This window comes from Nelumbo lutea, chromosome 2, assembly GCF_056320005.1.
Source record: "Nelumbo lutea isolate HS-2025 chromosome 2, American lotus-T2T, whole genome shotgun sequence".
NCBI lineage: Eukaryota > Viridiplantae > Streptophyta > Magnoliopsida > Proteales > Nelumbonaceae > Nelumbo > Nelumbo lutea.
The window spans coordinates 70,077,230-70,104,787 of NC_142685.1; the positions used below are offsets into that span (position 1 = coordinate 70,077,230).

The following is a 27,558-nucleotide window of genomic DNA, read 5'->3' on the forward strand; positions in this document are numbered from 1 at the left end:
CAGTGTTCAGTTATGAATTAGAAATCGGGAAGATTTTATTAGTGGTCTATGTGGATGATATTGTCATCACTGGTAGTGATAAATTGGGGATTGGCAAACTAAAGGTATTTCTGCAAAATCATTTTCAAACAAAAGACCTTGGAACATTAAAGTATTTCTTGGGAATAGAAGTTGCCAGGTCAAAACAATGTGTAAATCTGTGCCAAAGGAAATATGTCCTTGATCTACTGGAAGAAACAGGACTGTTAGGTACAAAACCGACTGAGACCCCTATGGAACCAAATGTTAAGTTGAGCAGTGATACAGGAAAAGTATTTGAAGATCCTGAAAGGTATAGACGACTAGTGGGAAAGCTTAACTATCTGACTATCACGAGGCCCAACATCTCCTTTGCAGTTAGTGTGGTGAGCCAATTCATGCAAAACCCTCGTATACCTCACTGGGATGCAATCCTTAGAATTGTGAGGTATCTGAAATGAGCTCCAGGCCGTGGGTTATTGTATAAACTAGGGGGAAAACTTGAAGTAGTTGGGTATACAGATGCAGACTGGGCAGGCTCAATGAATGACAGAAGATCTACTATAGGCTATTGCACATTTCTTGGAGGAAATCTTGTGACATGGAAGAGTAAAAAGCAAACGGTTGTGGCCAGAAGCAGTGCTAAAGCCGAATATAGGGCCATGGCTCACACTACCTGTGAATTAGTGTGGTTGAGGAATCTCCCACAAGAAATTGGGTTTCACATGGATAAACCTATGAGATTGTACTGTGACAACCAAGCAGCACTCCATATCTCATCCAATCCTATCTTTCATGAGAGAACAACGCACATAGAGGTTGATTGCCACTTTGTGAGAGAGAAGGTTCTTGCTGAAGAGATAAATACAGAACATGTGGACTCGAATGACCAGTGGGCAAATTTGTTTACAAAAGCTCTAAGCTCAGGGAAAGTGAACTATCTATGTAACAAGCTGGGATTAGATGACATATATTCTCCAGCTTGAGGGGGAGTGTTAAAGTGTGCCGAACAAGGGTAGTTTAGTCTTCTTATGTTTGTTAAGTAGCTTGCTTATGTGGCAGTGTTATTAGAGTCAGTCTGCCCCACACTTAAGTAAGGGCATTTTTGTCTTTGTAAAGATTATTAGAGTCTAATATAGATTAAGGGGGTCGACTGTAAGGGTGACCCATAAGATTTCGACAAACCCTTCTTCTTCTTCTCTTCTTCCTCTTCTTCTCTTCTTCTTCTCTTCTTCTTCTTCTTCTTCTTCTCTTTCTGGTTCGGACTACTGTAGCACCAGTCGAAACAAACCTGATAACACTATTTTTGTAATGTGTAGTTTAGTGAAGCTGGGGTAATATGATCCATAGACCTTGTTATGTTCTATTTATAAAATAAGGAGTGGGCACTGCCACTCTGTTCCTTTTTGGCTCTATTCCTTTGATTCTTTTCTATCCACTCTTTCTTTGTTCCACGACTGTTATCATGGTATCAGAGCATGTAAGGCAGGGATTTGGTTGACCTGTCTTTCCTTCTTTAAACAATCTATTTCTATCTCCGTTCTGGTGATTAGAAAGAATATGGATTTTTCTGTTTTTACATTTGAACTGATCGAAGACAACAAGTTCTCCATTTTTATTCTTTTTCTCCTTGGTTGTGATGCCAAGAGCGTTCTTTTGTTGATCTGGACATAACATATGGAGATTTAAAGGAGACTATTTCAGAAACTTTTTCAAGTTATGTCTCAGCTGACTAGTATATACTAGATCTGTTGGTAATTGAAATGTATAAGGGTATCCCTGAAGTGTTGAACGTGTGGTTTCTGAGAGTTATTTATATCCTGTGGAGGCTTTAACAGAGCTCTTTAGTTTTTATGTACCTGATCTAGAGAGGGTGTATTCTTTGTGATTTGTTTGTTCTTTGATAGCTGTAGCTATCTATTGTTGGCAGTTTTCTAATCATCTGAGTAGTGTTTGTGGATTGCTGATAAGATCTGCCTGTCACAAGAGATTCTTCAAGGGAGAGCTCATTCCTCCTACAGAGTGCAGAGAGGGAACAAGATGAGGAATAGGGATGGTGCATTCAAAAAGACAATCTCCTTTAATTCCTTTATGATTGTTTATAGATATTACATCACGTGGGAAGCCTTTCAATTGTAACCAATTTGTTGATGTGGTCTGTCTCTCACATAGGTCTTCTGGTATGGCTGAACAGAGATCATGTCAGTGGGCCGAGTGGTAGGGATGGGCCATGAGAAGCCTTTCAATCTCCTTTGTTGATGTGGTCTCTCACATAGGTCTTCTGGTGCCCATCAGATGATGGTGACACTGTCTCTGATGTTAAGTAGTTAAATAGGTTAGTAGAAAGACTGCTATACTTGTCCTTGACCAGGCCTGATATGGATTATGTAGTGGATGTTCTTAGCCAACATATGCATGCTCCCAAAGCCACTCACGTTGCTATTTTTGAGAGGGTTTTCAAATACTTAAAGAAACATCCAAGGAGGGGTATTTTGTTTGCTAGGCATGGTCACCTAAGAGTTAAAGTTTACACTGATGTTGATTGGGCTGGTTCAGTTGATGATAGGAGATCTACTACCAGCTATTGTACCCTTGTAAGAGGCAACCTAATAACTTGGCAGAGCAATAAGGAGCCAATGGTTACTAGATCAAGTACTGAAGCAGAGTATCATGCCATGGCATATGGTGTAGCTAAAATTTTGTGGGTGAAGTACGTACTTAGTTGGGTTTTACAGTAAAAAGCCCTGTCTCACTATTGTGACAACAATGCTGCCATCAATGTAGCACATAATCCTGTCCAACGAATTCAGATTTCCTCACAAAATTGGTCCTCACCCCACCAGCAGCCATGCATTGGGAACATCTCCATACTTGTATGTTTTTGTTCATGGAAAGATGTTCCCAATGCATGGCAGCAAGTGTTGTGAGGTCAGTGTGAGCACCAATTTTGTGAGGAAATCTGGATCCCTGTCCAACATGACAAGACTAAGAACATTGAGCTTGACAAGCATTTCATTAAGGAAAGATTAGAAATGGGTGAAATATGTGTACCTTATGTAAGTTCACCAAATCAGTTACCGATATTTTCACAAAAGGTGTAACAAACTAGTGTCACAATGAATTATGTAAAAAGTTAGGGACTTGAAGGGGAGTGTTGTAATGCCTATTTTAATGAGGCAGGAGTAATATGGTTCATTCACCTTGTTTTATATTCTCTCCTTTTACTTCTTTGTTCAATGAATGTTATTAACTACATTGAATAAGTTATATTGAAAGATGGTCAAAGGTGCAAAAGAAGTGCAAAATGCCACATAGAAATATCTAGTGATTGTGTTGGACTTGACAAGTTCCCAATCAACTAATAAAGCATCATATTCATACAAATATATACCTCTTCATCAGTCAGAAATATTTAAAGAAAATAAATTATATGTTGGAAACACTCTTAAGTCCAGGCCCATTATAGATAATCTGGTACGTGAACCCAACCCCAACATGGACATCACATGTAGCATGAACGCAGGGGAGATCCCTCAATAGCACATTGCCAAGTTCTACGTTAGGAAGCCACATCGGCCACTCAAATAAGACAAAGGCTAACCAATTCTGTTATGGAGATATTTGTATGTAGGAGCCTATATAAGGCAGTTGTTAGTGAGACGAGGGTCGTGAACCCTAATTGAGCTAATTCTCTCTCTCTCTCTCTCTCTCTCTCTCTCTCTCTCTCTCTCTCTCTCTCTCCCCCCCCCCCTTATCTCTTCTTCTGACTGTTGTTCTTCCATTCCTATCTTAAGAGTGAAGACTGAGCTTCCTTCGCGAAGTCCAAAGTTAGGCCAATCCTAGTAGATCTGGTATCAGAGCATTCCTACACGCACCTCTTGTAGAAGATGCCTTACACTCAGTCCGTTTCAATAAAAGAACGGATCGATAAGATAGAATTGGATCTCCATCAGGAGGTTGGGATACTGCGAGAGATGGAGGAGACCCTATCTACTGAGGCCATGCAATGTGAGATGTTGTCACTGAACATCGACCGAGAGAGTGATTCAAAAGGATTGAACCAAGGGAGTAATTAGAGGATAAGAGCTCTCACAAGGAGGCATATCAAGCTCGACTTCCCAACATACTCCAATGAGGCCCCTCATTTCTTCATCCATAGCTTCCTTCCATTTGGAGTCAGTCAACAATAGCTTCTAAGAACCTGGAAGGGGTAGAGATAGAAGACAAGGCACAAACAAAGGAGTGATAGGTAGGAGACAAATGGGAATATGAGACAAATCTATCTATAGAATGGAGAGTGTAGGATCGAATTGGTTTCCGCAAAGCAATAAGAAGATCAGGATAAAGAATAGCGGATGAAGTAGGAGAAACCATACCTTGGTCATCTTCAAGGGAATCCAATTGGTTGCAGTCATGAACTAGCAAGTCTCTCTTTCTTTTCCTTCAATAAACACTTAGATACAATGGTTAAGAGTAGTGGCTTCTGCATCACAATGGTCAAGAGCAGTGGCTTCTGCATCAACTAGACAAGTAGACTCGATAGGCTCAGAAGGAACTAAATCAGGAGTAGTTGGAAGAGGAGTGGGGGCAGGAACAAAAGGATTAACCCCCGACTTCGAGGAAGTCTCTTCCACTTCACTAGTCTCCCCCTGAAGAGGATTCTGAGGGCGGTCAAAAAATGACTAGGACTCATGAAAGGTGACATATTTTGTAATAAACTTCCTCCCAGTAACTGGATCAAGACACTTGTATACCTTTTGTGTAGGAGAATAGCCTAAAAACACCCCTTGAATAGACATAGGATCTAGCTTTGTCCTTTTAGGATCCTTGACATTAATGAAACACACACAACCAAAGACCTTTGGGGGTAAGGGAAAAACAAGTTGATCTGGACACATAAGAGAAAAGGGAGCCTTCATACCCAAAACTCTAGATGGCATCCTGTTTATGAGATAAGATGCAGTGAGAACAGCATGTGACCAAAATTTCTTAGGGACCTTGTTTTGAAACAAGAGAACACAAGCAGTTTCCAGTAGATGTCCATTTTTTCTCTCTGCAGCTCCATTTTGTTGTGGAGTAAAACTGCAAGAGGACTTATGTAATGTTCCCTCATCTTCAAAAAACATATTTAGAGAATTCTTGAAGAATTCTTCTGCATTATCGGAATGAAATTGTTCCAAACTGACTCCAAGTGATCCATTTCTTCCCAAAGTTATTGTAGAGAAGAGAAATACATGGCCATTGTCCTCTCCCCCTAACACATTACAAGTCTCTCTGAAGCTGATATACTCTAGCTGTATTTCTTATTTGGAGACCCAAATGTCCTTGGTAGTGGAGAGGAAACCAAGTAGAAATTGCAGAAAGTTGTTTTGATATGATCTTTGTGAAGAAAAGAAAAGAAGTTGAAAGGTTTCAGCAAAAAAAAGAAAGAGAAGAAGTAGAAGAGAATGGGATGTCGCCATAATTGAATAGATCTGCCCCCCCCCCTTTGATTTATATACTTATAAAAAAAGAATGAAGAAGTACAATAATACCCTTAGTAGGTCAGCTACTTGAAGTAGCTGAACAGTCGCAACTTAACTTAACATAAACTAATGGGCCTAAGGCCCAATAACTTCCTAACTGAATAAAGAAAATAAAAATAAAACACAGTTGGGCCAAACAACTTATCATCGGCCCAAACTCAACACTCCCCCTCAAGTTGGGAGTAAATGTCACACATTCCCAACTTGCATAGATCATGCTCCAGCTTGTTTCTTGCAACACCTTTCGTAAGAACATCAGCAAGCTGCAAATCAGAAGCAACATATGGAAGACAAACTTCCCCCAAAGTCACCCTCTCTCTTATAAAATGTCTGTCCACTTCAATGTGCTTTGTTCTATCATGCTGAACTGGGTTGTGTGCAATGTTAATTGCCACCTGATTATCACAATATAGCATCATAGGTTCTTCTGTCTCAATCCCAATTTCTCCTAACAAAGAATGGATCCATAGGAGCTCTGAAACTCTATGTGTCATGGCTCTGTATTTAGCTTCTGCACTTGGCCTTGCCACAAATGTTTGTTTCTTACTTTTCCATGAAACCAGATTACCTCCAACAAGAGTGCAGACTCCTGATGTAGATCTCCTGTCATCTAGGCATCCTGCCCAATCAGCACCTGAGTAAGCCTCTAGTTTCAACTGTCCATGGTCAGCAAATAGTATACCGCTGCCTAGGTGTCCCTTCAGGTAAGCAAGAATCCTGTCAACAGCCTCCAATGTTGAACTCGTGGGGCATTCATGTATTGACTTACCACACTCACTGTATAGAGATGTCATGTCTTGTCATACATAAATATAACCGCCCTACTAGTCTCTGATATCTCCCAATGTCCTTCACCAACTCACCTTTTGATGCATTAATTCTATGATTCAGATCAATAGGAGTACTAGCTGCCTTTGTTCCAAGTTTCCCTGTCTCTTGTAAAAGGTCCAGGGCATACTTCCTCTGTGATAAAAATCCCATGCTTTGATCTTGCTACCTCAATGCCCAAGAAATATCTCAGCTCCCCAAGATCCTTATTTTCAAATTCTCTGTGCAAATTCTTCTTCAAACTATCAATCTCACTCAGGTCATTTCCTGTAACTACAATGTCATCCACATAGACTATCAGAACAGATACCAAGGACCCCCTCCGCTTCACAAACAAAGTATGGTCTGATTGAGTCTGAGTATAGCCAAAAGCAACCAAAGCTTTCTTGAACCTGTCAAACCACGCTCTGGGTGATTATTTCAAACCATAAAGGGACTTCTTCAATCTACATACATTTCCCTTTTCAGCATCACTGTAGAAACTAGCAGGAAAATCCAATATATACCTCTTCTTGCAAGTCCCCATTAAAAAAGACATTTTTCACATCAAGTTGGAAAAGGGGCCAAGAGTACGTAGTAGCAAGAGAGAGAAGGACACAAACAGAATTCATTTTTTCAACTGGTGCAAAAGTCTCTAAGTAGTCAATGCCATAGGTTTGAGTGTACCCTTTTGCAACCAATCTTGTCTTATACCTTTCTATACTTCCATCTGCCTTGTATTTAACTGTATAAACTCATCTACATCCAACTGTCTCCTTGCCCTCTGGTAGATCCACAATCTCCCACGTCTGATTTTTAATTAAAGCTTCCATTTCTTCCTACATAACTATCTTCCACTCAGGTTTGGAGAGAGCCTCACTAACACCCTTGGGTATAGATATGGAGTCAAGGGAAGAAAGGAAAGCTCGATAAGGAGAAAGTCCATTGTAGGAGAGATATTGTGAGATACAATGAGTATTACACTTTCTCTTCCCTTTTTTGAGTGCAATAGAAAGGTCAAGGTCATCTGTAATGGGGTTAGTGTAATCAATAGGAACCAAAACATCAGAGGGAACAAGAGGAATACCTGAATCAGTGTTAGTCGAATCTAGAATCTCCAAGGAGCCGATAGAAACTGATATGGGTTCTTTTGCTGTGGAACCAACCTCCCTATGAAGTCGTAGGCGCTGTCGTGAGAAGCACTGAGAAACAAGACGCAAGGGAGGTGGTAAAGTAAGTGACATACGAGGATTAGACACAGGAGGGTCAGACTCAAGAGTGGACACAAGGACTGGAACCAGAAGAGGAATAGACCGCCTACTTCCTTCCCCAAAACACTCCCCCTGAAAAGAACCCCTCTAGAAGAAAAGTGTGGACTCAAGAAAGGTGACATCCATAGTAACATACCGACTCCCAAAGACATGTCATAGCAATAGTATCCTTTTTTATTTTCTGCATATCCAAGAAAAACACACTTCTTTGCCTTCGGATCAAGCTTCGAGCGATGAGGACCAAGAACATGAGCAAAAGCAAACATAGCCAAAAACCTTGAGAAGAATGCGGAACATCTCCCCCTTAGGAAAAAAAAGGCTGAATGGGGTGCTATATCCAAGAACACAAGAAGGCAACCTATTAATCAGAAAAATTGTTGTAAGAACAGCATCGCCCCAAAATTGAACCAGAACAGTAGATGTTATCATCATGCTCCTCGCAATCTCTACAATGTGTTTGTTCTTCCTTTCTACAACACCATTTTGCTGTGGAGTGTAAAAACAACTACCCTAATGAATTACTCCATACTCTGATAGATATGAAGCAAGGTTCTTTTCAAAATATTCCTTGGCATTGTCTGACCTGAACACTTTCACTCGTACCCCAAACTGTGCTAGCACCATCTGATGAAACTATCAAACCAAGGATGGCACCTCATCACGGGATCTCATCAATAAAATCCAAGAATACTGAGAAAAATCATCCACAAATAAAAGAAAGTACCGTTAGCCACCCATAGAAGGAACATGGTATGATCCCCACACATCAGTAAGAATAACATCAAAAGCAAATGAACATCTTTTATTACTAGCTTTAAAGGAATGTATACAATGTTTTCCAAATTGACAACCTTTACACTCTAAACTGGACACATTAACAGACTCAAATAACTTTGGAAACAAGAAACATAAAGAAGGAAAAGACAAATGCCCCAACCAATTATGCCAAAGTATAATCTGACCCACAGACTCCGACTCAAAATCCCTGTTGACATGATGACTCTGATTACTAGGAAGCACATCCAGAAGGTAGATTCCATTCACCTCATGACCACTCCCAATCGTCCTCTTTGAAACCAAATCCTACAAAACACAATGGCCAGGAGAAAAAATCATTGAACAATTCAAATTCTTAGTCAAACTACTAACAGATAACAAGATGGTACTTAATCTGGGTACATGGGGGACAGAGGATAGGGAAATGGAGTCAGTTATCTTGACAGACCCCTTCCCAGCAATGGGAACATGAGATCCATCAACAGTAGAAACTCTATCTCTGCCTTGGTAAGAGGAGAAAATGATGGAAATATGGGTCATATGCTTTGAGGCTCCAAAATCTATAATCCAAGGAGGTCCTTCCTTACCTATAGTAGAAGCAAAGTTTGTAGTGGCATGTGAACTACCTATATGGGCAAAAGAAGTAGAATGTCCACCACCAAATCCACCTGTACCTAGTTGTCCACTTGATAATGGATTAGGGCTAACTGCATCTCGCTGACTGAGTAACTACCCATATCTCTCTAGTTGAGCCCTCACTATAGCAACTGCAACAGACTCCAAAGTGGTTGTAGTAGGAGGTCCAAGCAAGTCACCATTTATTACCATGTTCACATTTCCCTTCTTGTTTTTGAATCTATTCAGCACAAGGTGAGGGTGAAACTTCCAGCAGGTATCTCTCGTGTGTTTAGGCTTCTTACAGTAGTCACAGATCAGATCCTTCTTATCTTCCTTTCTGATTTCATTTCCACCCCTATCTCCACTCTGTTTAGGTTTCACGGTACTAACCATAACCAACTACTCAAGACCCAGATTCTTCATCACATTCCTCCTACTCTCTTCTCCTGATACAAAGGCATATTCCTAAGAAAGAGTAACACTATCTCTGGAAAGGATATGTTTCCTTGCAATGTCATACTCTGGGCTAAGACCAGCAAGAAATTCAAAGACTTTATTCTTCTCTAAGAGCTTCCGATAGGTTGTTGCATCCTTGCTACTTTACCAAACCACCATCTCTAAATGGTCAATCTCCTACCATAGGGTTTTAAGAGCCGAAAAATAAACAGCAATAGGTTTATCTCCCAGTCTAGTAGCAATAACCTGGTTTCTCAATTGGTAGGCCCTAGCAACATTTTCACTCTATGAATAGGTTTTTGCAACTCCATCCCAAATTTCCTTAGTTGTGTTAGCCCACAAAAAGTTTTTACTTATATGGGGCAACATAGAATTGCACAGCCAAGTTGTTACCATATAATTCTCCTGTACCCACCAGGAGTAGTTACACTCGGGTTTCACTTCCTCACCAGCGATATACCCCAACATCCCACGAGCACCAATGGCCATCTTGGCAGATTGTGATCATTCTAAATAGTTTGTACCATCTAACTTAACTGTAGTGATCCCAGCCCCGAAAAGGTCTTCGAACCTCCTCCCCCTTGTCCCATTTCACTCCCTAGTTTGTTTTCAGCTCCATGACCCTCCATTATTCCCAAAAAAGGGTTAGAAAATCACTTTAAGATGGAAAAATATGTAATAATCTCCTTCAGGCACCACAGACACCCTTCTGGTACCCTAGAAGCTCCTCCCACAAAAGATTCCTTTTCTGCGGGAGCAGGAGAAGAGAGAGAAGAAGCAGTCGCTCCGTCTAGAGACCTCTAAAACAGATGGGACTTGAACCGCCCTCTTCAGAAAACTTCAAGAAACCCTAAAAAACTAGGGTGCCACTTCCTAGGTCAAAATTGAAGAGTCCTACAAAAATAGGACATTTCCCCTTTCTCCAATTCTTCCTAAATTTGGTGGGAAACCCTAGACCAGCTACAAGGAAATACAGATCCACCAAAAAATCCAAAAATTAGGCTTACCTAAGGTCTTCGATCAGCCTCTCACCTCACCATGTAGTCGGTCAATCTAGGGCTGCATGATGGAGAAGCTCAAGTAGCTTTCGGCCTGCTCTAATACCAAGTAGAAATTGCAAAAAGTTGTTTCGATATGATCTTTGATAAGAAAAGAAAAGAAGTTGAAAGGTTTTTGTTGAAGATTAATTAGTTTTATGATGTTTTTCTGAGTAGATGTTTTATGTTAGTTATTAGATAGGAGGTGGGGACCACAAAAGTTATGTGAGTCCAAATTTTATTATGTTTTTTGAGTGTTATATATGTTGTTTTATGTTTTGCCGCCCTATAAGGGCATAGTTGTCTTTGTATTATTCTATTATTTTAGTATAAATAATAAGTGAAGGGGGCGGCCAGATTATTGCTCTCTTTTCTTTCAACTTCTCTTCTTCTCTTCTTCTCCTTCTCTCTTCAAGAAACTACTTTCTTTCATATTTTTTAATTCAGGAGATTTCTACTTGGTATCAGAGCATCGGCTAGGGTTTCTTGAAGCATTCTCATGCAGCTCTAGATCAGCAGACTGCATGAAGTAGTAAAGGGCTGATCAATCTGCTATAGATCGCCCAGTTCTTGGAGTTTTTGGTGGGATCTAGACATCAGGAAGGTGATCTACTGTTCGGCATCAAAATCAGGAAGAACTGGAGCACGGGGAAGAGTCCCAAAAAAGTTGGACTCTTTGTTTTTTATTTGATCTTGGACACCCAGGTATCGTTAGTTTTCTTTTGATTTTCTGAAGAGGGCAGTTTGGTTTCTAAAATTTTCTAGGCCTCCCGCAGTGATCAATTCACTTTTCTCTCTGTTGGGAGGCGTAGGGAGGAGAGAGATTTCCCTCCAGCTAGGGTTTTCTTCCGGAAGGGTTGGTTTCTGTGTGTGTGGTATTAAATTATTTTTTGAAGGTCTCCAATCTACTTTTTCTTATTGTTGAACTATTTGAAGTAAAATGGAGAGTTGGAACACCGAGATGAAATCTACCGGTACTATGGGACTGAGTGATGGAGGTAGTAGTGATATTTTTTGGTCTGGGATCATTACTACAGTAAAACTTGATGGTACAAATTATTTGGAGTGGGCACAATCAGCTAAGATGGCTATTGGTGCCCATGAAAAATTAGGGTATCTCACTGGGGAGGAGAAGAAACCTGATACAGACTCTTCCCGATGGGTGCAAGAGAATTACATGGTAATGTCTTGGTTGTGTAATTCTATGTTACCTCATATTGCAAAAAAAATCCTATGGGCTAATACTGCTAAGGAGATTTGGGATGGAGTGACTGAAACCTACTCTTAGAAGAAAAATGAAGCCAAAGCCTATCAGTTAAGAAATCAGGTGATAAGTATGAAACAAGGAGAAAAACCTCTTGTTGTGTATTTTTCCATGCTAAAAACCCTATGGCAAGAAATAGATCACTTAGAAATTGTGGTATGGGAAAGTGTAAATGATGCAGCAACTTATCACAAACTGGTAGAGAGGAATAGTGTTTTTGAGTTCTTGGCAGGGCTGAACCCTGAATTTGACATTTTTAAGCAGCATATTCTTTCTAGGGAGGATGTGACACTCTCTCAAGCCTATGCTTTAGTCTCTGGAGATGAGAGTAGGAGGAATGTAATGCTGAGACAACCTGGGATTGACCAGTCGACTATGGTTGGTACAACAAAACCTAAGCCGAATGGAGACAGGGGGAGTAGTGAGACTAGAAAGGAAGATAAAGAGGATTTGGTGTGTGATTATTGCAAGAAGCCTAAGTATGCAAGGAACACTTGTTGGAAGCTTCATCCAAATCATATGCCTGCTCGAATAAGAAACAAGAAAGGAAATGCAAATGTAGCCACTACAAGAGACTCTTCAGCCCCTCTCTCCCAAACTGATTGGGAATCCATTACAGTAGCAGTAGTGAGAACATAATTGGAGAGGTTTGGACAGCTTATGAATAAGAAAGATTCACCTAGCTCTACCTTCCAGATGGATAATAGAATGCAGGAGCCAACTACACAACTTCCTTTGCACATACAGGTAGTTCATATGCAACTACGAATCTTGCATCCACTTCAGGTAAGGAGGGACCTCCTTGGATTATAGACTTAGGAGTATCTGAGCATATGACTAATGCCCCTACCATTTTCAGTTCCTATCAGTTGTGCCCTGGTAGAGACAAAGTCTCTACAACAGATGGTTCACATATGCCCATTGCTGGGAAGGGGACAGTTAGAGTGACCAATGATATAACTCTGTCATCTGTTTTACATGTCCCTAGATTTCATACCAACCTACTATCTATTAGTTATTTGACAAAAAAATTGAATTGTTTTGTGACACTTCTTCCTGGTAATTGTGTTTTGCAGGATCTGGAGTCAAAGAAGATGATTGGGAGTGGTCGTGAGGTGAATGGAGTCTACCTTCTGGATGAGATTCCGAGACATCAGGGCCATCATGTTAGCAGCAATAGTAGTAGTGGATTAGAGTCAGTAAACCAGATTATGCCTTGGCACAATCGCTTAGGACATCTTTCTTTTAGTTCTTTGAAACATCTTTTCCCAAAATTGTTTCAGTCTGTTCAATTATCTACTTTGGAGTGTAAGAGTTGTCAGTTAGGAAAACATTGTATACAGTCTTTTAAACCAAGTAATAAAAGAAGTACTTCTACTTTTAATATTGTTCACACTGATGTATGGGGGCCATATCAAATCACTTCCATGGGAGGATTCCGTTACTTTCTCTTGTTTGTGGATGATTATACACGATATTCTTGGATATATTTGATGAGATCACGTGATGAGGTTCCTAACTTAGTATGACAATTCCACCAGATGGTTCTCACACAATTTGGAGTGAGAACTAAGGCTTTTAGATCAGACAATGCCAGAGAGTACTTTGAGGACCTAACCACGTATCTCTTAGAACATGGTGTAGTTCATCAGAGCAGTTGTGCATATACACTGCAACAGAAAGGAGTTGTTGAGAGGAAAAACAGACACATTGTGGAGGTGGTAAGGAGTCTTATGGTGTGTGCTTCAGTTCCTGTGCACTTCTGGGGAGATGCAGTTCTTACAGCCGTACATGTGATTAATCGTGTTCCTTCACGGACTTTGGGGTTTAAGGTGCCATTTAGCCTCCTTTTCCAGATGGAGAGATATTTCATATACCTCTGAGGGTTTTTGGCTGTGTTTCTTTTGTTCACATTCTTGACCCTCATCACAAGAAATTGGATCCTAAGGCCAAGAAATGTGTTTTTCTTAGGCATGCTCAGAACCAAAAGGGGTATTGCTGTTATGACTCAATGTCGAGGAGCAGATTTGTCAATATGGATGTTACCTTTTTTGAATCCACATTCTTCTTCTCGAGTAGTTCTCCTCAGAGGGAGAGTTTTGGGGAGGAGAACTCACAATTTGTTCATCTTCCTATTTCTGTGGTGCCTCCATCAGTTCAGCCAGCATCTACATCAGTTCAACCACCACCTGCACCATCAATTCAGCTAGGATCGGTTCAGCCAGCACCTACACCTCCAGTTTCATTACCTGAGCCACTACGGGCAGCCTCACAGCAATATCAGTGCCGACAGATGATGGTTGACTCCACACATCCTCGACCCACACCACTCTCTATCAGTCCTTCTGAAACTCCAGATTCGGTAGATACAGTTCCAGGTTTTCCTCTTGAGCCTGAGCCTGTTATGTTTTCTGATGATAATGTTTCTGTCCCTAACACCATTGTTGCAGCTGATCCCACTGACCTTGATCTTCCCATTGCACTTCGTAATGGGAAGAGCATTTCACATCATCTTTCCTACAATGCCTTATCACCCTCCTACCGTGCTTTTCTTTCTTCCCTGGATTTTGTGCCTATACCCAGGAATGTTACTGAAGCTCTCTCCAAACCTGAGTGGAAAACAGCCATGCAAGATGAGATGGATGCTTTGGTCAAAAACCAAACTTGGGAAATGGTTGATCTCCCCCCACACAAGGAGACAGTCGGATGTCGATGGATATTCACAGTGAAGTATAAGACCGATGGCAAGATAGAGAGATACAAGGCAAGGTTGGTAGCAAAAGGGTATACTCAGACCTATGGTGTTGATTATCTGGAAACCTTTGCACCAATAGCTAATATGAGTTCAGTTTGTATCCTTTTATCTCTAGCAGCCACCTATGCATGGCCCTTATTCCAGCTTAATGTCAAAAATGCTTTCCTCAATGGTGACTTACAAGAGGAGGTATATATGGACATTCCAGTAGGCTTTTATGAAAATGTTGGTAAAGGAAAAGTGTGCAGACTTAGAAAATCTCTGTATGGACTGAAACAGTCACCTAGGGCTTGGTCTGACAGGTTTAGAGGGACACTCATCCGTTTTGGATACACACAGACACAGTCTGATCACACCCTCTTTGTGAAGATGAGAGATGCTTTGGTGTCAATTCTGATTGTGTATGTGGATGATATAGTGGTGAAGGAAATGATTTGGAGGAGATTGATGATCTTAAAAAATCATTGCAGCAAGAATTTGAATTCAAAGATCTTGGTGAGCTCAAATACTTCTTAGGGATTGAAGTTGCAAGATCCAAACATGGGATCTTCATTTCATAGAGAAAGTATGTACTTGACCTCCTGTGAGAGACTAGGAAGCTGGGGACTAAACCAGCAGACACTCCTATTGATCCAAAACACAGAATTAATGGTGTGGATGGTGAATTGGTAAAGGATGTGGGTATATATCAAAGAATAGTGGGCCGACTGCTATATTTGTGTATGACACGACCAGATATTTCTTATGTTGTTAGTGTTGTGAGTCATTACATGCATGCATGCTTGGGTTCAGCACTGGAAAGCTATTGAGAGAATACTTGCATATCTAAAAAAGCACCCTGGCAGAGGCATTCTTTTCTCAAATCATGAGAACCTGAAGCTAGAATCCTATACAGATGCAGGCTGGGCAGGATGCTTAGATGACAGGAGGTCTACATCAGGAGTGTGTACCTTTGTAGGTGGAAACTTGATCTCCTAGAAGAGTAAGAAGCAAGCGGTTGTGGCAAGGTCAAGTGCAAAGGTCGAGTATAGATTCATGGCTCATGGTGTCCCAAAACTTCTTTGGGTTAGATCTCTTTTAAATGAGATTGGAGTGAAAGTAGAAGAACCTATGATGTTATACTGTGACAATCAGGCTGCAATCAATATTGCCCACAATCCAATTCAGCATGATAGGACAAAACACATTGAAGTTGATAGACACTTTATAAGAGAAAGGGTAACAACCGAAGAAGTTTGTTTGCCTTATGTCTCTTTAGAGTTGCAGCTGACTGATATTCTCACTAAAGGGGTGGCAAGGAACAAGCGTGAACATGATCTACGCAAGTTGGGAATGTGTGACATTTATTCCCAACTTGAGGGGGAGTGTTGAAGATTAATTAGTTTATGATGTTTTTCTGAGTAGATGTTTTATGTTAGTTGTTAGATAGGAGGTGGGGACCATAGTAGTTATGTGAGTCCAAATTTTATTATGTTTTTTGAGTGTTATATATGTTGTTTTATGTTTTTCTACTATATAAGTGAAGGGGCGGCCAGATTATTGCTCTCTTTTCTTTCAACTTCTCTTCTTCTCTTCTTCTCCTTCTCTCTTCCTTCTCTCTTCAAGAAACTACTTTCTTTCATATTTTTTAATTCAGCAGATTTCTACTGTTTCAGCAAGAGTAAGAAAGAGAAGAAGTAGAAGAGAATGGGATGTCACCAAAATTGAATAGATCTGCCCCCCCCCCCCTTTGATTTATATATTTATAAAAAAAAAAGAATGAAGAAGTACAATAATACCCTTGGTAGGTCGGTTACTTGAAATAGATGAATAGTCACAACTTAACCTAACATAAACTAATGGGCCTAGGCCCAATAACTTCCTAACTGAATAAAGAAAATAAAAATAAAACACAGCTGGGCCAAACAACTTATCATCGGCCCAAACTCAACAAACTAACTAAGACATTACCAATGAATTTTCCTAATCCCACTTTGGAAACTTTGGGTCTTTAGGTTTGGGCTTCACTTCCTTCCTATAATAAATCTCATATTACCTCTCCCTCCAATGGTAAGCTTGCAAATTGAGACTATTCCAAAAATTGGTTCCTTCAAGCTTTATGGTGGTTACCATGCCACTAGTAGTGTCAACGTTTCCAGGAAACACTCCAGAAACAACCTGGACTTCCTTAGACAACTTCATGTCTCACAATCTAATTTCTCGACAGCCCAACAACACTCAACATCAACCGGCACACACACACAACCCAAATATACAAGTCTAATCTCGGTTGAGACCCAAAAGGGAGGCCAAAAACTGGCTGGTGACAAAATAGGAAGAGAAAAAATTTCCAAAAAACATCTGGGGCTCAGAAAAAGGTAAAACAAATTCCTAATATTCCAGACCTTTGAAACGACCCAAGAACATCAAGTCCCATGAAAATAAAATATTTTAAATGCGCAGAAAAATCCCAAACATCATATCTGCATTTTCTGCGAATTTTGGTTCAAAAAACCAAGGAAAAATCATAGAGGCTTCAAAGGATGTAAGAATCATACCAAAAAAAACCTAAAATCAAGGTGCATCCAACAATATAAGTTTCAAGAGTTGTTGTCGCCACCTATACGAACTGCTGATGTCATCCAACAGCAGTCTAACGCCAGTAGGCCTTCCTGGGTATGACGATCAGCAAAGAAAACCTTCCCAAGATCCTTGAGGTACCTGATACCAAGTACAATACTAAGTACAGTAGATGGAAGAAGGGGGAGAAGAGGAAGAAGAGAGAGATTTGTCGAAGATGAGTGGTCTGTCACTGTTCACACCCTCAAAATTAAAAATCATATCTTGCTGAAAAATATTACATGTCCCTAGATGTGCACCCAAATACAAATGTGTAAAAGACAATAATACCCTTTCACATAAACATTCTCAACAAAAACAAGAAGCCTTAGCGAGCCCAAAACTCACTCGGATCAAGGAAACACTTAGCCAAGAGCCCGCATCACACGTGGGGTATTCTGTTGTCAATGGGTTGCTGTTCTACAAGGGTCAGATGGTTATTCCAGTAGATTCAGCCCATATTCCACAACTCACCACTGGGAGGACATTCTGGAATACTGCGAACTCTTCAACAAGTTTCTTCTAACTACTATTGGAAGGGAATCTGAAAAGAAAATCAAGATTATGTAACCAAGTGCCTAGTTTGTCAACAGCAAAAGTATGAGGCAAGAGCACCTCTAGGTCTTCTCCAGCCCTTACTCGTCCCAAACCAGGCTTGGGAAGAAATTACCACGGATTTTGTTACCAGACTACCCAAATCCCATGGTAAGTCGGTGATTTTAGTTGTTGTGGATAGGTTTACTAAATATGGGCACTTTGTCAGGCCCCCGCACCCTTATTCCCTCAGTAGCACATTACCAAGTTCCACGTTAGGAAGCCACATCAACCACTCAAATAAGATAAAGGCTAATTAATTTTGTTATGGAGATATTTGCATGTACAAGCATATATAAGGCAGTTGATAGTGCAATGAAGGTTGTGAACCCTAATTGAGCTAATTCCTTCTCTCTTCTTCTGCTCTGTTTTTCTTCCAATCCTGTGTTAGAGTGAAGGCTGAACTTCCTCCATGAAGTCCAGAGTTGGGCTGATCCCAACATTATATCAATGAAATATCATGATGTTAGAAAACCTGAACATATGATGTAAATCCAAATTATGTTATTATATTATTATGTAAGATTATTGCCTTGCCTAAAAAACACTATAGCCTTCGATAGCACCAAACCCATATAGTTGGGGCAAGGCATTGTTAAGTTTAGTTAAGCTAAATGTTATAAACACAGAGGTATGATAAAAGGCATTCCACTACTTGGAGGCGTGAAGCATAGTTCAAAACATAAGAGGCATATGCTTCCCAAGCACAAGGAGGTGTAAGCCTCCTTTTTTTTATGAAAGATGTTTTATTTTCCTTTTTTTTCTGATCAGCAACAAAGAAAATTTTATTAAAACTAATTAAGAAAAAGGTTACGACAAGTTGTTAAATGGAACACCCTTTACATCAAAAGAACCCCACCATGCCATTATAATTGAGCCTAATACAAATGATTTCTATGCACTCCTTGCTTAGCTAGTCAATCAGCCAATCCATTGGTGGACCTTCTTAGCCATCTAACTTGAATGTTCATAGCTCTTGACAACATCTTGAACTGCCTGAGGTCATTCTTATATTGCCAAATCACCCCCTCCTTCCTTCAGACACCCAATTATTATTTTCGAATCCCCTTCCACAATCAACCTTGTGATTCCCATTTCCCTGGCTTTTTGTACCCTAAAAACCACACCATTAACTCTGTCCCTAAATGAATCACCTTGTCCAATTGGCCCCAAAAACATCCACATATGTCTCCCCCCCCCCTCCTGAATTATTCCAATTGCAGAGGGTCCTGCCTTTTTCCTTTCATTCTTTTCTTCTTATCTTAACTCCTTTTTGTATGAGGTGTACACCTCTGGTACATCTCATGCACACCTATGGAGTATGCTTCTGCCATGCACCTCAGGGCATTTTGGGGGCACCCTCCAGGCATATGCCTCCCATGCCTTTTTAAAACACTAGTTGATCTTCTGACACTAAAAAATGGAAATAAAAGCATTAACCCATAAAAAATAATTTATAGCAAGAAAAATCTAAAACAAATACAAAGAAAGGATGTCAACATCCATTGCTTTGTATTGAAGTAATGCACATGAAGATAGAAACGAAATATAACCATGTCAAGTTACACTTAATGAATGTAAAGACATTTATCCATGAAGGAAAAGAATAGCTAAGACCACATACCCCCAATAAACAAATTCACAACTAAGATTACAGTTACATCAAGAATGAATAAGAAATGCTTCATGGACAGAAAATAACCTGATAGCTTCTGGGTTGTCTTTAAAACTCTGCAAACACTCTGTTTCAGTAGCTAAGCTGCCAAAGCTGAACTTACTACAAGTCCCAAAGAGTTCAGTAGTTTCTTGTGGTCGTCTCACAGAATATTCTGTTGATGAACTTTTAAGTGTTTCAAGAGGCACAGTTTGAATTTTTTCAGTTATTTCCTCAATTACTAGTCCTGCATGACAAATGAAGCAGAAAGCCTTCTCATAATGTGAACAGCCAAAGAAATGTAGGACTAATTGACTTGATTAAGGAAAAAAGAAAAGCATACTTTTTGATGACTGTAGGTTTCCACCTCCTTTTTTCAATCTTTCATTCATCTCCCTGAACCAAATGGCAACATTTATGATCATGTAGAACATGGAAACGGAATCCAGATGCCCCTAACTCAGATTGACATCAACATACAGCAAATGCATGAAATAAAATGCAGTATATCACTCAGCTTCATCCAACTAAATATCCAAGGATTCCTATTCATATATGTGTATACCTTAGAACCTCTGAAATAGTTTCATCATCAGGAGAAACTTCATGAGCCTTACTGAAATCAGAGACTGCATCCTAATATGTTTCAAAAATGCCATCAGATAACAGAAGCAAATATTGATATCAAATATAACATCCTTCACAGATGCAACCAATTCTATGGAGTTAACAGCATCGTTAACTAGAAAAATCAATTGGGGTTGGGGCGTTATTTGCTGATCTGAAGCATGGAGATGATCTATTGAAGAACATAAACTCACGTCTAACAACCCCAGTTCTTTATATGCTTGACCTCGCCGATAAAGAGCTTTGACATTCTCACCATCATAGACCAAGACCTAAAATGCCAGACAAGTCATTTATTAGGAAAAAGTAGACCAAAGGATAATTGGAGGAAGCTAATTTTTCCTGGTAAATAACTTGTATAAGGCACATAAACTGAAAGGAAATAGGAATAGAAGGAAAAAGAAGGAACTTTTAGTTTGCTCACCCTTCTCCCCAAACTAAAAGTTCACCAACTGTGATAATTTATTCATCTTACTATCTCAGGTTATCATTTTCATGAGTGCTTTTAATTTGTGTCTTAGGTGAGTCTTAACTCGTAAGTGTTGCACCAACTCATTATAACAGAAAACTCAGAAGAAAAAATGAACAGTAGTTTATCCATACCTCAGATCCTTCCTTTATGCACTCATCATATTGCCCTGTTTTCAAATAACATGACATCAAATTTAGAGAACATGTCAACTGGAGTGTTACACTTTGAGATAATGGTATATCCTTTAGGTCTTTCTTTGCCTAAACATGCAAGAAGAAAGTTGTGAAAACATCATTGCCAGGACTACCCAAAGAAATTACAAACAAAAATTTTAAATAAAAAAAAAAAACATAACTAGTATTTTGATCAAGAAAAGGGAGAAAAATTTAGTTCCATACTAACAAATAAATACTTCTGTGCAGCATCATGGAATTTGCCTTGGTTATGAAGGTCATTTCCCTATCAAGTAGAATTGGATCCATCAGTTAGTGCCTACACACTACATATACGCACAGAAAGAAAGAAGCAAGCAAGAAGATTGTTTATGTAAACATTACACATGACACAATTTTTAAGAATATTACACCTTTTTCCTTTTGAATGACCTCTTGCTTGCATGACAAGTATCTATAGTTGCTAGATGCAGTGTTTATGAAATGATCACATTCAAGGTATCACCTAGGTGACTAGGCACCCTTTGTTGATTGCCTCACCCGTAACCTTGACTTATAGAAACAAGGCACCCACCTAGGCAACAAAAGTCACAAGGCAGGCACTTTACTATAACAACATTACTATGATTGCATCTCATTACTGTGTGTTGGTACATTCTATCAAGGTTTAAAGTATTGAAAATGCAAGGTGTACCAAAAAGACAATTTTAAGAGACAGATCGGGATAAATTTTGGATACACATGGATATGGACGAAAAATCAAGATACACATAAATATGCTAAAAAACTCGAATAAGTCCTAAAAAATATATTAATAAAAATAGTTACAAGTTTTATATGATTGTAAATAAGTTGTTTAGAAGAAAAAAAAAACTATAATTTAATGGTTTATATAAAATTCGAGATATTGAGACACACTTAGGAAGTATTGACAAATGATGGAATAACTAAAATGTATATAGATATACATTAGTTTTAAAATAATCAATATAATTTATCTTAATATTTTTTAATATATAAATTTTAATAATTAATTCTAACATTTATTGAGAAGCATACACTAAGAAAAAGAGAAAATTTACTTAAAAACAAAAATGCATAAACCTATAGCAAGCAAATAAGCATGGCTTAGTGGTGAACCTCTGGTCGTTAAAACCTAATGCCCAAGGTTCGAATCTTGCTATTGTTAAGCTTTGTAGTTTTATACTAACAAAACAAATTTAATGAGAGAGAGGATTATTAATTAACATAAATAATGAGAGAGAATTCCAGTTAGGCACTAAAATTGAAATTCAAATTTAAAATTATGCATTAATTATAGGAGTAACTAACTAATTAATGAGAGAGAAAGAGAGAAATTATACTTAAATATAGGAGCAAATACAAAAATAATGAGAGACAATTCAGCCTTAAATATAGTTTAATGAAATTAATGAGAGAGAAGGGGACTTAATTGTATCGCACTATATCAGACTTGTGTCGGAACGATACATATCGGCCAATACGATCTAATACATTGCGAAATTTTGAACCTTGCATTCTATTATATACTATATATATCACTTATACTTTTTTTAAGGTTTTACTGTTGATTTTTTTATTAGCAAAAGTAAATTTATTTTATTAAATTAAATTGGAAAGTAGGAGTGATTAATACAGCTTGATTGATCATAGTGTCAATCCCTTCATAACCCAAGTCACAAGGAGGTCCGAAACAATTGTTGCCTCATAAACCCTTGTTTTCTAAGGAGTCAACTAACCCATTCGCACTACTCCTAATCCATTTGAACTCAACCTCTAATTCTCTTGCTATCTTTTCCACTTTTCTTAGCATGTGCTGAAGGGTCCAAGGGATGCTCTTGCTTTGGAAGTTAGCTAATGAAAAAAGACTGTTTAATCAGTTAGCACAAGATTTGGGAATTCAGTTAAAGTGGGTAAAGAGAAGTGCCAGCTCCTTTGTGGATACTCTTGCTAAGGAAGGGGTAGGAAGGGAACAAATGTTTTGGGCAATGTTGTAATCTGTTTTGTGTTTTTCCGTAGTTGAGGGTTAACGAGGTTTACCTCTCCCCTTCTACTTTGTACTCTTTTCTCTAATTTTTAATGAAAATCTTTTGTTATTCATCAAAAAAAGGGGTCCAAGGGAAACACTTGTTAGATTCTACCCATGAGATGACCGCTTGTGAGTCTCCTTCCACCTCAATCATTCTAAACCCCAGGTATCTAGCTAGTCTGAGACCTTGCAAGAGAGCCAACAGTTCAGCCTTCAAAGAGTTTCCTAAACCAATTGGCCCTGTAAACATCGCCACAATCCTACTCTCTAAGTTTCTGATGACTCCTCCTATTCCAGCCATACTCGGGATTCCAAGGGAACTCCCACCAGAATTTAGTTTTACTTTATTACCCTTTGGGGATTTCCACTCCATAGAAACTCTATCTTTTACTCTTGATGATTATTCTCTTTCAGTCCAGTCCCTTGAGAAGTCAGTTACTGAGAAGGTTTTGAAGATGTCTAAGGTCTTCACCCAAAAGGTTACCTTTACTTTTATGTTGTTTATCACTTCCTCCAAGGTCCTGCTCATCTCCAAGAAGATTCTACTATTCCTCTCTTCCCACACCACCTAGCAAATTGTTGCTTTAGTGGCCCTCCAAGCACTTTCCCTCTTTTCTTTGGTTGCCTCAAGAAGTTCGGATTGAACAGACCGCCACATCTTGAGGGGGGTCCACCTGCACCCAAAGAGAGAACTAAAAACCTCACAAATTTTAAGCACAAAGGAATAGGAGATTAGTAAATGGGATAGGGTCTCACCACTATCCCTATGTAAGAAGCATATGTGAGGAGAAAGGCATACGGAAGGCCTTCTTTTCTACAACATATCACAAGTGTTTACCTTACCAAGAAAACTTTCCTATCAGAAAGCTTGAATTTCAAGTGGGATAGGCTTACTCCAAATTTCTTTCATTGGGAAGTTCACCCCTTGATGGTTTGAGGAGGCAAGGGACTTAAAGGAGGAGCAAGTAAAGAGGCCATCTGGAGATATCTACAAATTTTGGAGTCTTCAAGAGTTGTATCCAGCGAGACCTGCCTTAAGGTATCAGGTAAGTGCATCAAAGAAGAACATTCAAATTCCCATAACCCTCTTCTAAACCCGAGGTTCCACTTTAAACCATTTGGAGAAGGTATTCCTATTCTAGAATTGTACTTTATCACCCCTTCCCACATCGTACCTAATGAAATTGAGATTGGATAAACATCATGAATTGCTTTCCATAAGGAAGTTGAGGAAGTATGGGGAGCAACTTTTGTATCCCAGCCATTACCTTCTAGCCCATGAATGCTTACTATTACCTTGTGTCATAGCCTTTTTCTCTCAAAGGGAAATCTCCATAACCATTTACCAAGTAGGCCAATGTTTCTAAAAGCAATATTCCCTAACCCTAGGCCCCTTCTTCCTTGGGTTTGCTAACCTGTTCCCATTTTACTAGATGGTCCTTTTTTTCCTTTCTTGGTTCCCACAGAAAGTCCCTCATGCACTTTTCCAATTTCCCTGCTATCCTAGTTGGGTTACAAAAGGGTGAAAGGAAATAAATGGAAAGATTTGCCAATGTAGATTTTATTAGAGTATTTCTTCCACCCAAAGAAATGTAATTCCATTTTTCATGGGGCTAATTTCCTAGCAAACCTTTCCACCATTGGCTTCCAAAACCCATCACAACTAGGGTTCCCTCCCAAAGGCAATCTCTAATCCCACACCTTGGTACCTCAGTCCTCAGCAAACCTCTGCAAGTCCCTTGCATCCAAGTTGATTCCTACAATCCCATTTTTACCCCAATTAATCCTTAGCCTTGACAATCCAACAAAATTATTAATTAGTATCTTCAAATTTCTAGCCATTTCCAAATCAATTGTCTCACAAAACAAGAATATGTCAATTAGCAAATTGGAGATGAGAGACTACCACTTGGTTTCTACCTACCCTACAAACCCTAATCATACCTTGTAGATATGCTTTCACCACCAGTCTACTTAGTACCTCTGCCACTAAGGTGAGGAGGAAAGGAGATAGGGGATCTCCTTGTCTTGTTCCTTGCTTGGCCAGGAAGAAATCCTTGGCCACACCATTTGAATAGTGAGCTGAGCTAATACACCCTTTAATCCATAATATCCATCTTGCCCTAAACTCAAACCTCTCTAAGACTTCCAATAGTACTTTCTAGTTCACTAGATCATAGGCTTTTTGTAGATCTACTTTGCAAACCAAACCTTGCTCTCTACTTTTCCTTTTTTCTACCACTCACTCATTTGCTACCGATATTTGATCAACAATCAATCTTCTTTCACAAAGGCGCCTTGGAAGGGAGAGATCGCCAAGGGAAGAACCTCCCTAAGCCTCTCGAGCAAAACCATTGAAATAATTTTATAAAGAATCAAAACTAGACTTATTGGTCTATAGTCTTTTGTGGAGTTTTCACCTCCTTCCTTTCTGGCACCAAAGTAATATTGGCATTTACCCTTAGGCTATGTTTGGTTTGAAGGAAAATGTAGGGAAAGGAAGGGAAAGATAGGGAAACCTTTACAAACATTGTATTGGTTTTCCTGTCTTTTCCTTCCTTTTCCTATCTTTTCCTTCAAACCAAACATAGCCTTAGGGAATATCTCCCCTTTTTGGAAAAAAAACTCATTAAGACTTCCATCATGTATGTTTTTAAGAACTCCCAACACTCTTGATAGAAAGCCATTAAAAAACCATTTGGCCCTGGGGCTTTGGATCTCACCATCGAGAAGATTTCTTTCTTGATCTCTTCCACCGAGAAGTTCCTTTCAAAAAATTGTGCTTATTCCTCTATCACTCTATCTCACTCCAAATTCGGCAACCTTGAAGTAACCTCAGCCAAAATAGAGCCTTAAAAGTGATTCACAAAATTCCTCATAATCTCTTGGCCCTCTCTCACTACCTGGCCCTCCATCTCCACACTATAAATGGTTTTTTTCTTTCTTCTACCATTTGCAATTGAGTGGTATCACCATCCCCTTCCACTAGCTATTCAAACCTAGATTTTTTATTCCAACAGATCTCTTCCTTTCTTAGTATTTCCTCCAATTCATACTTTTGTTTCCATCTTTCCTTTATTTCCTCTTCTAACAGGATTCTCAGGGCCTCTTTTCTATCCAATTCTTCAATCCTCAAGGTCAACTTCTCTAGCTTTGAGAAGATCCAAAGGTTTTGAAAAGATAAAAAGAAAGAAGAAAAAACAACCTCTCAACCCCTTGTTCATTTTTCTTTTTTCCTTAATTTCTATCTTAAATTATTATAATATAAAATAATAGCATTCTTTTTACTTGCTAATTTGATATGAAATTGCTCTATTGAATACTTATTTTAACAAAACTATTTTTGTAAATACTAAAATTATACTTTCATCTTTTAGATATAATTTGCCAAGCTCTAAGAGGAAATTAGATGTTCTTAATAGAGAGAATTGTTTTTTCTTCAACTAATATGTGTACTGATTGATATATAAAACTACCTGAAATTTTGTTTGGATAGAATTCTTATTGCCTAGGCAACACATAGGCACCCCTCCCATCGCCTAAAATTGCCTAGATTCCTTGGCAACTATGATGTCAACACAACTAAATCTTGTTCCAACCCTCAAATCATTTCTCACTACTTCAACCCATGTCATTTTTTTCCTACCCCAACTCTTTTAGACCCTTCAAATCAAAAGAGATCACTTCTCAATAGTGTTGTATATGGTCTTCTCTACATGTGAATAAACCACCTTATTATACTTTCCCTTATTTTATCACCTATTGGAGCTACCCCTAAGTTCTTATGAATAAGTTCACTTTTGATCTTATCCTTTTTTAGTTTTTCCACTTATCCATCTCAAAATTCACACTTCTACTACATTCATCTTTGGACATGTTGTTTCTTGACTTCCCAACACTCTTACTCCATACAACATTGCTGTCCTCATGACCATTTTATATAATTTTCTTTTTAGCCCAAGTGGTATCCTCCTATCACATAAACTCTAGATGCACCCCTCTATTTGCCCATCTTACTCTAATTCTATGGCCAAGATCCTCCTCAATCTCATCCTTGTTATGGACTTTTGAGTGAAGGTAAAGATGTGGTCACTTTGAGGTATCTCTGGGTCTCCAATCCTAATGTACTTCGATTTCCACTTGCATTTTTGTTAAACTTACATTGCACATATTCTAGTTTAGTCCTACTTATTTTAAAACTTGTTGCCTTTAATACATTTGTTTTATTTTATTGGTAGCATTGAAGTTTTATCATAACATGTATAAATTTTACAACCCCAAATGTTAGGTTGACATCTGCTACCTAACCCCAACTTTCTTTAAGACATTTGTCCATAAATCTAATTTTGCATTTAATCTCTCTCTTGTTTCATCAATTAATACTATGTCGTCAATGAAGAATGTACACCATGAGATCATCTCCTAAATATGTTTAATAAATCATTCATGACTAGTGAAAATAAATAAGGGTTGAGTTCTGAGCCTTGGGAAAGTCCCACAATAAGTAGAAATTATGATGTCTCTCCCACATGTGTTCTAACATTGGTTATTGCACCCAGAAGAAAAACAATCTTTTAAAATGAAAGGACTGTACAAAATGTTGTAGAAAATTGATTGAGAATAGCAAAAATTAGGTTTCAAGAAGAGAGATGAAGAAGAAGGTGGCGACAATAAGGGTTCAGAGAGAGATTTTGAACATAATCTCCTCTTACATCCCTAATCCTATTTCATTAACTTAATTTTAGTAATTTATAGAGGCCCTTAGTTGGGCAGATAATTAAAAAACATAACATAAGAGAAAATGCCCGTTATAGCAAAGAACATAAAGAAATAAAATAAGACAAACAGTCTATGGGCACACT

At 38.9% G+C, this 27,558-nt stretch overlaps 1 pseudogene across 1 annotated transcript in view; it reads right to left on the reverse strand.

The window, feature by feature from the left end:
* LOC148871428 (outer envelope protein 61-like) overlaps window positions 1-27,558 on the reverse strand; it is a 57,900-nt pseudogene that overhangs the window by 21,813 nt on the left and 8,529 nt on the right. Inside the window, exons 3-8 of the transcript XR_016108210.1 lie at window positions 20,876-20,932; window positions 20,605-20,733; window positions 20,196-20,273; window positions 19,940-20,010; window positions 19,718-19,770; window positions 19,423-19,621 (exon numbers count right to left, since the gene is read on the reverse strand). The product of XR_016108210.1 is annotated as an outer envelope protein 61-like (transcript). The remainder of the gene's footprint in view (window positions 1-19,422; window positions 19,622-19,717; window positions 19,771-19,939; window positions 20,011-20,195; window positions 20,274-20,604; window positions 20,734-20,875; window positions 20,933-27,558) is intronic.